Below are 16,981 nucleotides of genomic sequence, written 5' to 3'. Positions count from 1 at the left end.
CAGTCATAATTTGTTCTTTACCTAAACATAAATTCAATATGTGGGAGAAATGTTAATGCTTTGGGGTGGATTAAGACAGACTAGAGCCCTTAGGAATGGAGTTTCCTATCCATGGAGGTGTAAGACAGGCTGGGTGGGCTAGAGATGTGGCTCAGTGGTAGAGCACTTGCCTGGCAGGTGTGAGGCCCTGGGTTCGATTCTCAGTATTATAAAAAAATGTAAAGGAAAAAAAAAAAGGAGGCTGGTAGGCCACCCTGATCAGCTGCCCCCCTTTACTTCTCTCAAATCACTTGATTATTTTTCAAAGTGACACATAATTAAAGCAGGACAGAAAATGAAGAAGACATTATCTCAGAGGCTGCCATCTGCACAGAAATCTGTCTCCTGGTAGATTCATAGACTTTTCTTAGACCTAGAGAGATGGTGGACAGAGGGAATGATAGGCAGTCAGTGGCTTTGAAATCCTTCTGGATCACGGACCTCTGGCTATAGCTAGACCTCAGATTTCTTTTATCAGAACATGGCACATGCGCTCGCTCACACACACACACACACACACACACACACACTCACATACACACACATACACAAACCCAACTTTGCACACAGTTTCAGGGGATTCATGAGAAGCCTCTGCCACAAGAATCATTGGTGATATTTGTGTATCCATGGGCAGTTATATTTAATTTCATAATGGAAACATTTTAGCAGCAGAAGATAAAACATGCATGCAACATTTTGACACATACCATACCCCACACACACACTCAAACTATTAAACTGAGCAAAACTTGCTCCTGTGACTTTTTCCATGAATATATATTTATTTGTTACTTGTTATGTGCCCAGTTATCAGCTGGCACTTTCTCTCTAGAAAGGCAAAAGCTTTAAAAATTTGAAAGAAGAAAAAAATTCCACTTGAGAAATTTCTACTGGCTATTTTTTAATTTCCTTTTCCGTGGATTAAAAACAAACCAGCACTATAATACTGGGGCAGAGCAGTGTGGTAAGAGGAAAAGAACATGTTTGGATTCCAACTTTATCAGTCCCTCAAACTTGGCAAGTTACTGAACTTTCCTGAGCCTCAATTTCCTCACCAGTAAAACGGGAGTAATGACATTTTGGTGTCTATCATCATTAAATGGGATACAATGGTTCTTTTATATACAGTAAATGCTCAATAAATAAATGCTTGCAGTGGTTGTTAAAATGATCATTATTCTATGCAGTCTTTAGCCCATGGTATACAGTAAATGCTACATTAATGTTAATTCCCTTAAAAAGCAGTGTCGTAATGGGTGCAGTGGCTCATGTCTGTAATCCCAGAGGCTCATGAGACTGAGGCAGGAAGATCAAGAGTTCAAAGCCAGCCTCAGCAACAGCAAAGTGCTAAGCGACTCAGTGAGACTCTGTCTCTAAATAAAATCCAAAATAGGACTGGGGATGTGTCTCAGTGGTTGAGTGCCTCTGAGTTCAATTCCCAGTACCAAAAAAAAAAAAAAAAAAAGTCAGGGTCAGTGCAGTATTCTGTGGTCACCATGGTAGGTGAAGACTATTGGGCTAGTTGATAAGTTACTGCAGGATGAGAATTTCTCTTAGTCTGTTTTCGGTTGCTAATGATAGAAGCCATAGAGTGGATAAGGTTATAAAGAAAAAAGGTTAATTTGCGCAGCTGGTTCTGGAGGTGCGTGGTCATGCCTCTGGCACTAGCCTTCTTGCTGGCGGAGTCCCTAGGTGGCATGGAGCATCACAAAGCCCTGAACAGGGAGTGTGTGGATGTGGCTTCTGGTCTCTCCTTCTTCTTATAAGGCTGAGACAGGAGAGGAGAAATAAGAGGTAGAGAAAAGACAAAAGGAGGGAAAAGGAGACTGTAGCTTTATTCTGAAAGCCTTGACCTTCCTTGACCTTGGCCTTCACTTGGGGGCCAATATTCCTCCCAGGCCTATAACTCCTCAAGCTGGTTTTTCTTTTTAATCTCAAATTTCTGGGAAATCTGTTCATCTTTACTCACAATCTTGAAGTTACTAGAAATTCACTTACTTAGGAAAATTGCCCTGTGCCATGTACGAATTTTGAGAATAGACTGAGCAAAGGGAGAGGTGATGGTTTAAGGAGCCTTCACAGCCACAGCAGGTACACTGCAAACATTATCTATGGATCAGATAACGGAGACAGTGTCAAAGATCCTGAGAACAGTCAGACCACCAGAACCATCTTGTCATCACCAACTGATGTCCTCTCTACAGACCTTCAACGCCATCCCTCACAATGTTTCCTTTAAAAAAAGGAGGACTGAGCAGGACATGGTGGCAGAAACCTGGGATCCAAGTGGCTCAGGAGGCTGAGGCAGGAGGATGGCAGGTTCAAAGCCAGCCTCTGTAATTTAGCAAGACCCTTAGCAACTTAGTAAGACTCTGTCTCAAAATAAAATATAAAAAGGGCCGGGGATGTGGCTCAGTGGTTAAGTGCCCCTGGGTTCAATCCCCAGGACCCATAAACAAATAAATAAATAAATTATATGCATACATAAAGGAGGACCTGAGACTCCCAAGACATGTCTCGCCCTCAGACAGCCCACGTCTCCGCTTGAAGGTGTACTCCTTGCTTTCCAGAATAAATTTCTTCTTGTGCCTCTGACACATCTTACAGGTTTTTTTTTTTGGGGGGGGGGGGATGGGTGGGTACTGAGGGTTGAATTCAGGGACCACTGAGCCACATCCCCAGCTCTAGTTTGTATTTTATTTAGAGACAGGGTCTCACTGAGTTGCTAAGCACCTTGCCTTTGCCGAGGCTGGCTTCAAACTTGTTATCTTCATACCTCAGCCTCCCGAGCCACTGGGATGACAGGCATGCACCACCATGCCCGGCACGAGCCACTGGGATGACAGGCATGCACCACCATGCCGGGCACGAGCCACTGGGATGACAGGCATGCACCACCATGCTCGGCACGAAGGGATTCCTGACATATACATGTTGTAGGAAAAAACTGCAGCCGGGTATTGCCGCAGTCTCTGGCTGGGCACAAATCATGAGTCACCACACAGCTTGTAGATTCAAACAGCAATTCTTTATTCCCGAACTCACACCGGCCGTCTACAAACACGTTCTGGGGGAATCCAAGTTCTCTGCCCAAATCCACTACTCCTGGGCTTCTGTCTCCCAAATATATTGTCTGACCCTAAGAACTCAAGAGGAACTCAGCAGCAGGATACGCCCTATTCTAAAGGGGGAACACCCTAATCTCCTATTATGCTAAACCGGGGACACCCTAAACACGGATCCGCCCTGGTCCTTGAGCAAGGTCACCTTTCAAGAGTCCTTCCACTAGACAGCATGGGAGTAGCTGGCAAGGAAATTGTCATACCTACTTGGCTGATGGCTCCCAGCAGGGTATGGTGGCACATGCTTGTCATCCTGGGGGCTTGAGAGCCTGAGACAGGAGGATCATCAGTTCAAAGCCAGCCTTGGCAAAGGTGAGGTGCTAATCAACTCTAAATAAAATAGAAAATAGGGCTTGAGAGGGCTGGGGATTTAGCTCAGTTAGTAGAGTGCTTGCCTCAAATACACAAGACCCTGAGTTCAATCCCTAGTACAAAAAAAAAAAAAAAAAAAAAAAATCCTGTTGTCCCGACTCCCTTCTCCTCCAAACCCCAGGGACCTCCTCAGACTCCCCCCAGTGACAAAGGCACCAGTATTCAGTCACAGGAGGGGATCTGCATCTTGATGATCTCAGTTTAGAGAACCAAATGACCTCTGAACACCATGGTTTAAGTTTCCACCCCCCTAACATGAAACAGTGGAGATAACAGTTCTACAAGAGTTTTTGTTGGGGACGAACTACATTCAAACCACAGCAGAAGGACCAGGCACAGTGGCACATGCCTGTCATGCCAGCGACTTGGGAGACTTAGGCAAGAGGGCTCAAATTTTTTTTTTTTTTCCTGCCTGGGTTCAATCCTCAGCACCAGGGAGGAAAAAAAAAATGTAGTTGTTTTTTGTTCTGAGTCATTAGGAATCCGAAAGGGAAAGCACACAAACAGCCCCACCCAGCAGATGGGACCCTAGGAATAGGGCAAAGTTCAAAGTTGTGCAGCAATCACCACACACAGAAGTTCTCTATTTATATTTCATACGATTTATCCCCAACATATATTTTTGACTAATGATAGTTGGCACATCCTACATTACTAGGAAAATTTAGGTTTATATTTCTAGAAATATCCAAAAAGGAAACAGCACAAATTGCTCTTGGCCTTGTATTGTAGGAAGAGGTAATAATGATAGCTGTTTCTTACAAATAAGCAGCAAGGGCTTTATGAAATGGGAATAGCATTGATTTTGTTCAGCACTTTAAGAATTTAGTTTCTGAGCCAGGCACGGTGGCGCATGCCTGTAATCCCAGCACTTCGGGAGGCTGAGGCAGGAGGATTGCGAGTTCAAAACCATCTTCAGCAAAAGGGAGGTGCTAAGCAACTCAGTGATACCCTATCTCTAAATGAAATACAAAATAGGGCTGGGGGGGATATGGCTCAGTGATCGAATGCCCCCGAGAACAAAAAAAAAAAAAAAAAGAATTGAGTTTCTGGCCAGGCACAGTAACTCATGTCTGTAGTTCTAGTGATTCTGGAGGCTCAGGCAGGAGGATTACAAGTTTGAGGCCAGCCTTAGCAACTTGATGAGACCCTATCTCAAAAATTTTAAAAGGGCTTGGGGTATAGCTCAATGGCAAAATGCTCCTGGGTTCAATTCCCAGTGTTACCGAAAGCTTGGTTCTTGTCCCTGATGCCAATCCAATAATGAGGACATGGTTTTGACAAAAAGGAAAAAAAAGGTTTATTGTTTTGCTAGCAAAGGAGAACTCTCATACCGGAGGCTGTGATTCTGCCCATCAGCAGGAACAGGGGGCTTTTAAAGAGGTGACTCAAATGCTACCTTCCACTTGTTCTCTGTTGGAGTTGTCATTCTCCTGTTAATTTGAGAGATAGTCATTTCTGAGATCTTCTGGTATCATCCCCAAAGTCTAGATTACTGAGTTCTTATAGTGAGTGTGTTCTAAGGACAGATAACTCTGCCTAGGATGGGGAAGAAAGGTAATCTGTTTCCCCTGAGATTATGGATGGGAGAAATTAGGGAGGAGCAGAGAGAGAGGAATAGAAAGAAACATGTCCATCAAAATTAAGTTGCAGTAGCAGAGCAGCAAGGGCTATTTATAGTTAAAGCATAAAGTGGACCATGGTTACTTTTCCACACTGTCAATTTCTACATTCCATTTCTATGGAAAATTGGGTGTCTCTTCCTGGTGAAAGAGGGTAAAGTTGGGGGAAGTAACCCAAAGTCCTATCAGGTGGATTCTCTATTTATTCTCTTATCAGGTGGGGCATGGACAGTTCAGGGCATTCAGCATCAGAACAGTCCAGAGGTCCACAGTGGCAGATACCTGCCCTATGTATGCCTATGGACAAGGCATACATAGGGCAGGTATCAATAAACAAGATAGCAAAGCATTACTTTTTTTTGGTAAACAATTAGCACAAAAGCAATTAGTATTTCAGCCAGTCTGTGAAAACCAGGAAGACAGTAACTCATAATTATATCAGTGAAAAATAGATCAATTTATCCATATAGAAGCTTAGGAAGATTTGTAGGTCTATGAGATCAGGCTCAAATTAACTCAGGACAAACTTGCAATTCTAGAGTTCTTCCTGGATCATTATTAATAGACACTCCCACACAAGAATCCTTCCTTTGTAGACTCTAGCTTTACTTATTTCGGGTTAGATTGACACAAGAGTACATCTTAAGTTACATTTAAAAAAAAAAAGCATTGTTTTTCCCTTTTTTTTTTTTTTTAGTTTTTCATTTTAAATGTCCATGTAGGACTATGCTTTGGCTATACTCTCCTGCCAGGTGTTTAAGACCAAGTTGGTCAAAACTGACCTTGTTCCCATCTACTCTTTTTTTTCTTCTTCTTCTTTTTTTTTTTTTAAAGAGAGAGAGAGAGAGAGAATTTTTTTTGATATTTATTTTTTAGTTATCGGCAGACACAACATCTTTGTTTGTATGTGGTGCTGAGAATCAAACCCGGCCGCACGCATGTCAGGCGAGCTCGTTACCGCTTGAGCCACATCCCCAGCCCTGGGGTTAGTATTAGTACTAGAAGTCAGCATTATATAGTATCTGTCCTGTAGGTGATGGCTTATAATCTCAAATTAACCCAGGTTGTTTTTTCAAGTAGTACCTCTGCAAAACACTAACAGGCACTGCAAATTGGTATAGCCAATATGGAAAGCAGTATGGATTTTTTTTTTTTTTTTGTAGATGGACACAATACCTTTTATATATATATATATATATATATATATATATATATATATATATATTAATGTGGTGCTGAGGATTGAACCTAGTGCCTCACACATGCTAGGCAAGCACTCTACCACTGAGCTACAGTCCCAGCCCTGAAAGTGGTATGGAGATTCTTTGGAAAACTGGGAATGGAACCACCATTTGACCCAGCTATCCCTCTCCTCAGTCTATATCCAAAGGACTTAAAAACAGCACACTACAGGGACACAGCCACTTCAATGTTTATAGCAGTACAATTCACAATAGCTAAACTATGGAAGCAACCTAGATGCCCTTCAGTAGATGAATGGGTAAAGAAAATGTGATTATACACACACACACACACACACACACACACACACATACATACACACAATGGAATATACTCAGCAATAAAAGAGAATAAATCATGGCATTTGCGGGTATATGGATAGAGTTGGAGAATATAATGCTAAGTGAAGTAAGCCAATCCCAAAAAACCAAATGCTGAATGTTTTCTCTGATATGAGGAGGTTGATTCATAGTGTGGTTGGGAGGGGGAGCATGGGAGGAATGGAGGAACTCTAGATATGGTAAAGGGGAGGGAGGGAAAGGGAGGAGGCATGGTGGTAGGAAAGGCAGTGGAATGAGATGGTCATCATTACCCTAAGAACATGCATTAAGACACGAATGGTGTGACCACTTTGTGTACAACCAGAGATATGAAAAATTGTGCTATATATGTGTAATATGAGTCAAAATGCATTCTGTTGGGGCTGGGGATGTGGCTCAAGTGGTAGCACGCTTGCCTGGCATGCGTGTGGCCCAGGTTCGATCCTCAGCACCACATACAAACACAAAGATGTTGTGTCCGCCGAAAAAACTAAAAAAAACAAATAAATATTAAAATAAAAAAAAATGCATTCTGCTGCCATATATAACAAATTAGAATAAATTAAAAAAACACAGGTAACAGTTATAAAGTTTACAAGGAAAATACAAAGTGAAATTAACAAAGCAAAAAAATATTCAGTTTAATAGCTGTGAACCATGAAAAATGATTTCTATAATCTTAAACCTTTACTTACTTATATATTATACCTCCTGTTTTACAACAAAAATCAGTCTTTTGAACACAACTTTAAATGAGCTGAAGTCTAGCCTATTTTGGAGCCATTCTAGCATGGAGTGAGGTGGGAGGCAGGGCCTTATCTCAGGTAAGGTGGAGGCTCTTCACAAACAACACAATACAACATTACATCTGGAACATGAATCAAAGTTAGGCTAAGAGAGCTTTTAACTTTCTTTTTGTGGAAAAAGTGGCAGAATGATTCCATGTTGCACAATGTCACCTGTAAAGAGATCAGACTCTCCTTATTATCTTTCAAAAATTCATTTAAATTCCAATTGCAGTGTGGAGGGTACCACAAATTTGCATCTATAGCTTACTGAAAACAGGTTACTTTATTCACCTATAAAACATCAAATGACATGAATATATGCCAACCAAATTTGTTATTTCTATACAAATCTGAGACTATTGCTACAGATAATTTTGGTTTGGAGAACAAGATTGGAAAAGTGGTCTCCTAAGCTTTACATTTAACTAAGTTTAACTTTAAAAAGTACAATTTAGAATCCAGAGTTTGCAGTAGCAATAATCACAGGTCTGCATGGGTTAGAATGCTAGCAGAAATCAAAGGATCACCTTAAATCTCTTCTACATTCAGGAAACAGTGCTAATGATCAGAAATTGACTTTGTCAAAGCAGACAAGATAGGTCTTCAAGTGACAGTGTGGCCCTTGTGTGTCATATACAATTATAAAAGAGAGTACTTATTAATGTTATCTTGCCTATAATCTTACATAACTTTCATTTTATGAACTTTTATATAACACTTATATAAGACTTAGATATAGTTTTCAGATGCATACACATATATTTAGGGTATCAACTAAATTGTTATAACCTAGTAACAGTTATTTGTTTAACTAGTTACAGAGTAATCATTTATGACTTTAATACACAGCCAGGCGTGGTGACATGCCTGTAATCCCAGCGGCTTGGGAGTCTGAGGCAGGAGGATGTAAGTTCAAAGCCAGCCTCAGCAAAAAGCGAGGTGCTAAGCAACTCAGTGAGACCCTGTCTCTAAATAAAATACAAAATAGGGCTAGAGATGTGACTCAATGGTCAAGGGCCCCTGAGTTCAATCCCCGGTACCCCCCAAAACAAACAAAACAAAACAAAACGAAAACAGGAGAGAATCACTGAAGCCAGGGTTGACAGATGGGAAACTTTAAAACAGACACACCTGCAGGTACAAATTTCTTCCACTTACTTGACTTTGGACACACCAACTCCAACAGCAAGATTGTATAATAATCCAGAAAGCTATTCAAAAGCCAGATGGTTACAGTAAAACATTATCTTAGACAGGCTTATACCTGTAGGTGGTCCTTTCTTCAACCCACTTTACCTCTGACAGACCAACTCCAATTGTAAGACAGTTCAAAAAAGAAAAACAGAGAGACCACCAAACCATGTCTGACAGATGGGAACCTTTAAATTGAGCAGCCCAGATCTTTCCCAGGGGATTACCTATAGGATCAGTGCAGTATTGGCCATGTTTTAAAAGGGGGTAATAACAGATAGAAACAAAACGAAAACATAGACAGTCAACAAGAGGGAGTTCCCAAACCCAAGGCCAACAAACAGATGAGACCCTAGAATAGATCAGAAGGGAGTAAATATCCTGCTCAACCAGGACTCCTACACCAGTGGTGCCACAGGTGTCCCCACAAACAGGGACCAGATGTTCCCATGAAGAGGAAACAGGTGTGTAGAATCAAAGGTCTTGGCGTGCACATGGGGGACTTACCAGATGGCCAAGGGTGTTGTGACTTTACTGAGTTCAGTTTCCTTTTTCTCAAAGTGGACCACAATGGGAGAGAAAGCAGAAGTTCTCCAAAGCCAAAGGAGCTTTGGCAGCTGCTGGGAGGGTCCCTCAGTCCCTCCCTTTGCTCACAGGAACTGCTCCTCTGGTTCAACCCACGGCAAACTCACCCATCTCCTAACTCTCCAGCAGTTGGCTCTCAACAAGTTCGCCAGCATCTTGCATCCCAGCATGAAAGTGGGGTTCTTTGGAGAGCCAGGTCTGCCCAAGAGAGCAGGAGTGGGGGCTGCTCTTGGGTCCCATCTAGGGTGCCAAATTTGTTACCTTGTCCCTGATGCCAATCTAATAATGAGGATACGATTTTGAGAAAAAGGAAAAATAAGTTTTATTACTTTGCTAGCAAAGGAGAAACACAGAGGACTCCCATCCTAGAGGCTGTGATTCTGCTCATCAGCAGGAACAGAGGCTTTTAAAGAGGTGACTGAAGGCTACATTCACATGTTCTCTTTTGGAGTTGTCATTCACTTGCTAATTTGGGGATAGTCATTTCTTTTCTGAGATCTTCTGGTGCCATCCCCCAAATCTGGATTACTTAGGTTCTATGTTGAGTGTGTACTCAAAGACAGGTAAATCTGCCTAAAATGGGAAAGAAAAGTAATCCTGTTTCCCCTGAGATTAGGGAAGGGGAGAAATTAGGGAGGGGCAGGCAGAGAGGAAGAGAAAGAAACATGTCCATTTAAAAAATAAGTTGCAGTGGCAAAGCAGCAAGGGCTATAGTCAAAGCATAAAGTGGACCATTGTTTCACCAGCACCATAATAAAAAAAATAATAATTTAGTTTTTTGCTTTAAACATTTCTAGGAATATTGCATCTGGTTGTCCAATAAAGGTAATTAATAATCCAGGGTTATTAATAGATATATATGTGCACCCCCCACACACACACACACAGGGGAACCCAGGAAACACTCTATCCCTAAGGTACACCTGTTAAGGTCTGTAAACAAGTCTGGATGGCGCCTGGCAAAATGCCAGAGGGAGTGGTTTGTGAAGTAACAAAAGGGAGCCATTAAGTATGGAGATTCCTTATTGGTTGACTGCTGTATCTATTTTATGCTAATTAGATAAGCTGTGTAAAATGTATAAATACCGCTCTTATTCTACAATAAATGGCTCCTATTCCTGCTGTATCAACGTACACAAGTTATTCGTCCCCCGCCCCCCCTTATTCTGCTGCAGCCGGACTGGGCATACACCTCCAGTCCTTTTTATGTTTTAGAAGTTACCTAAGGTCTCTAAGTTTTCTAGGCTGACCTTGAACTTGTGATCCTCCTGCTTCAACCTCCTAAGTCTCAGGGAGTATAGGGTGTGCACTCCTATGTGAGGTGAAACAACTACTTTTTAAGTCCACCTGTTTAATATGCCTCAAGTCAGGTTCCTTTTTTTAATTTTTTTTTTATTGCTTCCTTTAATTATACATAATAGTGAGATTGGTCATGCCCTCTTCTTACATGCCCGTAACATATATAATTCCATCAATCTCATTCTGCAGGACCTTCTCTTTCCCTCTCCTCCTTTCCCTTCCATCTGCTTGCTCTGCTTATCTCCCTTCTATTATTATTATTATTATTATTTCAACTAGTGCATTGTAATTATACATACAAACGGGATTCATTGTAGTGTATCAAGCCAGATTTCCTTAAAACATTCTAACGGTGGTGCACGCCCGTAATCCCAGCAGCTCAGGAGGCTGAGATAGGAGGATTGTGAGTTCAAAGCCAACCTCGGCAAAAGCAAGTCACTAAGCAACTCAGTGAGACCCTGTCTCTAAATAAAATACAAAATAGGACTGGGGGTGCAGCTCAGTGGTTGAGTGTCCCTGAGTTTCATTCCCAGTACCAAAAAAACAGTGACATGCAGTGCCCTCTTATCTGTCACCCATCTGGAAGGTAGCCAAAGAGTAAGTAGCTATAGCAGGCACTGCTGCCCACTTTTAGGAACCAGCAGCCTGTATGCTGGGAAAAGGGGAGGATATGGGAATTGATAACTCCCGGCCTTGATGCAAGCTGGGGACTGAAAGATCTAAGTCAGCGCTGGGTTCTAATCCACAGCTATCACCTCACTTTTGCATCTTTGATCTGTTCCTTCCCACTGGACACTTGCTTCCCAGGCTGCTAGTTACACCCCCACATTCCTTAACAAAGCAGAACTGATCAGCAGAGACCGACTTGCTGAACGTGGTGTCGTCCAGGAATGGCCCTCCTGAGTCACTGGTCATTCAGGGCTTCCCTATTTAGGACAGTAGCTCTTCCATGTAACTTCTCCCCTACTCCCACATGCCTCTGTGGGTCCCCTGTACAAGGCTACAGTTGCTCCAGGGGCTTCCATTGACTTATTAATGCAGGAAATATATTTTGAGGACTGACTAGACACCAGGCATCATTCTCCTGCTGAGGATGCAGCAGTGGAAACACAAACCCTGATCCCAGCCTCTGTGGGCTGTGCATTCTATAGAGGGAACAGACGGCACATAGATCAATGTTAATTGGGAGAAAGGGCTAAAAAGAAAATCAAGTCAGGTACTTGGGAGGGGGAGGCAGGAAGATAGCAATTGGAGGCCAGCCTTAGTGACTTAGCGAGATCCAGTCTCAAAAAAAAAAAAAAAAAAAAATTAAAAAGCCTGGGATTGTGGCTCAGTGGTAGAGCACCCCTGGGTGCCATCCTATGTGGGGGCACAGCTCTGCCATGGTGTCACAATGACCTTGCACATATCTGCTTAGGCAATATCTTGAACAGTGGTTTATCTGAGTCTTGGCAGAACGCCTTGTGATCTTCATGGACATGGAGGGAGCTGCTATGGGGCCACCTTCTGTCGAGCAGGGAGCTGTCCTGAGACACTGCATGCACTGGGCCTCTTAGTTGTGGTAGTGGACTTCTTGGTGGGTGAGACAAAAACGTCACAGGGACCTGGCATCTTTGGCTTTTTGCAATCTGTAAATCACCTAAATTATTCTCTTTGCTGTAAAGTTTGAAAGTGGCTCCTTATAACCTCACTGATTCACCTGGTCAGGAGGTGGCCTTGCCAGGTGTGAGCTTGATAGCTGCACGTCCTCGTTTCTGCTCTCCAGGTGAGCAGGCCCAAGGCTTCATAAGCTCACCATCTCCTCGGAGTGTCCTTAGCCATCTTGCCTGTCAACTTTTTTTCCAGGCATGTTTCATTTCTGCTCTGTTGAATTGCATTTCTTGTTTCCAATCCTTCCTTTCAAACCACACCACTCCCAGAGTAATCTTTTCTTTTTCTTTTTCTTGGTTCCAGGGATTAAACCAGGGGTGCTTAACTACAGAGCCACATCCCCATCCTTTTTTTGGTATTTTATTTAGAGAAGGATCTTGCTGAGTTGCTTAGGTCCTTTCTAAGTTGCTGAGGCTGGGTTTGAACTCATGATCCTCCTGCCTCAGCCTCTGAGTCCCTGGGATTACAGGTTGGTGCCACTGCAACTGGCCAGAGTAATCTTAAAATGCCATTTTGTACATGGTGCCCTAAAGCTCATAGATTGTAGGTTGACATGCTTTAGCTTCTTGTTCAAGACTCTTAACACTTGGTCATTTGTTACTTCTTCAAATTTCTTGCCCAAAAATCCTCTGTATCAACCTTTTCATCTCGCCATCTTGTCTGCATGTTGGTCTTTGAATTTGCCAGATTGGCATCTCCTGGGAGGCCTAGGCTAATTATCACTTTCTTTTCTCCTGATATGTTCTTACATCCTGAATTCTTCTGAAACGGCAGGTGACTGAATTCTCTGTGGGCTTGCAGATGAGTCAAAAGTAGGAAATGACTGGAGAAGCTTGGCTTGGTGGTGCACTCCTGTAATCCCAGTGGTTTGGGAGGCTAAGGCAGGAGGACCTTTATTTTATTTATTTATTCATATGAGGTGCTGAGAATCAAAACCAGTGCCTCACACATGCTAGGCAAGTGCTCTGCCACCGAGTCACACCCCAGTCCTCCTATTTTTTATTTCTAGACAAGATTTTCCTAAATTGCTTAGGGCCTTGCTAAATTACTGATGCTCCCTCCAACTTGTGATCCTCCTGCCTTGGCCTCCTGAGTTGCTGGGATTACAGGCATGTGCCACCACACCACATTCCTGTTGAAAACAGAAGTGTAGGAGGCCCCTAAAATTTGCCATATAATTTTGCTGTCTGCATAGCTATGGGGTGGAAGAGGAAGAAAGGTCTGCAGTTGTAGCCAACTGCATAAGGCTGCTTGGACCCCATGAAGGGTAGGAACCCCTGATGTAGGCAGAAGATTAAACCCCATTAGGATTTGGCGTTACAAGGCTGGACAGGTATCTCAGCTAAGTGTCACACTGGCTTATCGCTTAACCTTTCTGAATCACAGTGTACTCATTTGGAAAACAGAAATTATATCTGCTCTGCTTACCCTACTGACTTTCTAAAGGAATAAATAAAATACTTTACATAAAATTGCTTTTAGATGATTGAGTGCTCTACAAATCTCATTATGCCACTTAATTCCAGGCCATGTGGTTCCGTGTATTATGTTCCAGTTGACATCATGTCCTGCTTATCTCAAAATACTAACTTCGTCTTTATCTTTCGTCCCCTCCCCCTGGTTGTCTGTGTGCTTCATTGGTCTGGAGTCCTTTGCAATTACCTCAACCATGGCCGCAAGCAAAGCTTTGCTTTGTCAGACCCTGACAGCCCCCGCTCCGTTGATCAGGTTATAGCAAGGATCCTGCATCATTGTAGAGCTTGTTGATGAGGAAAAGAAACTCATAGCAGCTGGGTCCCCTCCTCTCCAAAAGGAAATGAACATATTATTTAAAGCAGTGCATCTCAAATTATCCCTGGTGAAGGACTTTGGTCTTAACTTGCTTGCTTTCTTCTTTTTTTTTTGTACCAGGGATTGAATTAAGGGGCACTCGACCATTGAGCCATATCCCCGGCCCTATTTTGTATTTTATTTAGGGACAGGGTATCCCTGAGTTGCTTAGGGCCTCTCTCTTGCTGAGGCTGGGCTTTGAACTCTCCATCCTCCTGCCTCAGCTTCCCAAGCTGCTGGGATTACAGGCGTGCACCACCGCCTGGCTTTAGTCTTGCTTTCTGAAACATCATGTATTAATATTTTTTAGAAAATTAAGAGAAAAATGATAAGACCTGTAAATTATGAACTATGTTTTTTTTTTTTTTAACCATTAGATTCCATAGACAATTGACAAAATAACTACAAAAATGTCTAGATCTTACTTGCAATTTCTGTGCTTTTGGTGGTTTGGAAGCAAACAGTTCACAATGAGTACAGATTTAAAGGCTACACAGGTATTTCAAGAAGATGAAGTCCAGTGGAGAATCTGATTAGCTGATGATCAATGGATGGTTCTCCCTTGGTCCAATCAGCTTCAAGGGATGAGTGATCCCATAGTATACATGCCACCAGTTGACAGAGGATTTGGTTGAGAACAACCTGGCAGAGATACCGGTCGGGAGATACATGCAGGCATGCAATAGGAGATAGATAGCTTCCTGTTTTCAGGGCTGCCCTTTGAATGCAGCATCCTCAGCTGGGAACTGGAGCTCTGTTCTGCAGAGTACGTGTTTTGTAACACACAGAGCAGAATCTTTAAAAAGATATGCAAGGGGGGTTGCATATCTAAGCACCTTAGTGAGACCCTGTTTCAAAACAGAAAATTAAAAAGAGTTGGTGATGTGGCTCAGTGTTTAAACACTGGTTCAATCCCTGGTACATGAAAAAATAAAAAATAAATAAAATAAGAAAAAGCAGTGGGTAGGATGGCAGGGGATCAACCTCTAGCTCTGTACAATGAGTTTAGTAACGTCTAACTCAGAATTATATAGGTTATCACAGGCTAAAAGTAAACACATCTTACAAATACCCAAGTGTTTGCTGAAGCTATTTAAGAAGTCCAAACATGGAATTGTTAGGAATTAGTAAATAAGAAAGCTTTCCTTGTGAATTTCAGCTGTTATCACAGTATGTAATTCATGTGTAAAATTATCCCTCAAGAAAATCCGTGTGTCTTTTTTTTTTTTTTTTTTTTTAAAGCATGTAAGTGAACAGTTAGTTTTATTTCAAGAATTTTTGTAAAAATGGATGACTGTGGCCGGGTGTGGTGATGCACACCTGTCATCCAGAGACTCAGGAGGCTTGAGGCAGGAGGGTTGCTGAGTTCAAGGCCAGCCTGGGCAACTTAGTGAGACAGTCAATAAAAAATAAAAAAGGTTAGGGATATACTTCAGGGGTGGAGCGCCCCTGGGTTCAGTGTCTTTCTCTCTCTCGGTCTCTCTCTGTCTCTCTCTCTCACACATACACACACGAAAGGAAAAGAGAGAGGGATAAAAAGGACATCTAGGATCTGGGTAAGGATGACAGGATAAAGTAGGACCATAAACACTCTTTCCTCTAAGACCTGATGAAATGAAAAAAACGTTATCTGTGACAAACGTTCTGTGAGAGCGAGGTCACAATCATAAACCAAAGCTTCATGAAAACTCAAGTGGAAGGAAACCCTCTGCCAGGCCCTAGGATGCGCCCCTCTGCCCACACTAGAACCGTCACAGCACCCTGTGGAGGCCACAGGCGGTCAGGGAGTTGCCAACCAGTAAGTGGATTTCATATAAAGTCTGTCTGATTTCTACAAAAGTAGGCTCTCTCCCCAGGGGCCTGCTTCCCGGGGTCAGAGCTCTCTAGCTTCCACAGCCCCCTGCACCTACCACCTGCCCAGAGCCTGAGGGCCTCTGAGGCTGCAGCTCCAGGGAGGGCACGGGTTCCACCTGACAGAGGGACAAAATCAAGATAATGCCCCAGAGGCAGTCAGTGTGGGGGCTTGGTGTTCAACCTGTTCTTCACCATCTCACATTTCACTCCATTTGTTTATGACTCCACTCTGCTGGGGGCCTGTCTACTAGCAAGTGGATGTGCTTCTCCTAATGTACATGTGGACACTCTGTGCCTCTAGACTATAAAAGCCACACCATGTGAATTTTATATTCCTTCTACTCAAGTTCAGGACTTACAACTTGCCACATTGTCAAGTTTGCCCTGCTGTAGACCAAGAGCTATTTTCTGGAAGTGAATTCAAAGTTTTTTTTTCAAAATATGGAACGCTTCACGAATTTGTGTCATCCTTGCGCAGGGGCCATGCTAATCTTCTCTGTATCGTTCCAATTTTAGTATATGTGCTGCAGAAGCAAGCACTCAAAGTTTCTTAATTTGTCTCATTACTGTGTCAAAAACAACACAAGGGCTGGGGTTGTGGCTCAGTGGTGGAGCGCTTGTCTGGCACGTGTGAGGCACTGGGTTCGATCCTCAGCACCACATAAAATAAATAAGGTATTGCATTTATCTATAACTAAAAAAAAAAAAAAAAAAGTATTAAAACAACAACATAAGAAGCCGGGTGCAGTGGCGCACGCCTATAATCCTAGCAACTCAAGAGGCTCAGAGCGAGTTCAAAGCCAGCCTTAGCAAAAGTGAGGTGCTAAGGAACTCAGTGAGACCCTCCTCTCTCTAAATAAAATACAAAATAGGGCTGGGAATGTGGCTCAGTGGTTGAGTGCCTGAGTTCAATTCCCAGTACCCCCCCAAAAAACCCCCAAACCAAACCCCTCCCCAAACCCACAAGACCATACTTTTAAATTTATTATTTTTAATTTTGGGGGGCACTGGGGATTGAACCCAGGAGTGCCTTACCAGTGAGCTGCATCCCCAGCCCTTTTGAG

General features: G+C 42.7%; 1 non-coding gene across 1 annotated transcript; it reads right to left on the bottom strand.

The window, feature by feature from the left end:
• Positions 1-16,352: 16,352 nt before the first annotated feature.
• On the bottom strand, positions 16,353-16,457 carry LOC143411158 (U6 spliceosomal RNA). Its single transcript, XR_013092849.1, has one exon. It is a non-coding gene; the product is annotated as a U6 spliceosomal RNA (small nuclear RNA).
• Between the last annotated feature and the right edge of the window lie 524 nt (positions 16,458-16,981).

The sequence above is a fragment of the Callospermophilus lateralis genome, chromosome 11 (genome assembly GCF_048772815.1).
Source record: "Callospermophilus lateralis isolate mCalLat2 chromosome 11, mCalLat2.hap1, whole genome shotgun sequence".
NCBI classification, from domain to species: domain Eukaryota; kingdom Metazoa; phylum Chordata; class Mammalia; order Rodentia; family Sciuridae; genus Callospermophilus; species Callospermophilus lateralis.
This window is presented reverse-complemented; position numbering and strand designations above follow the sequence as displayed.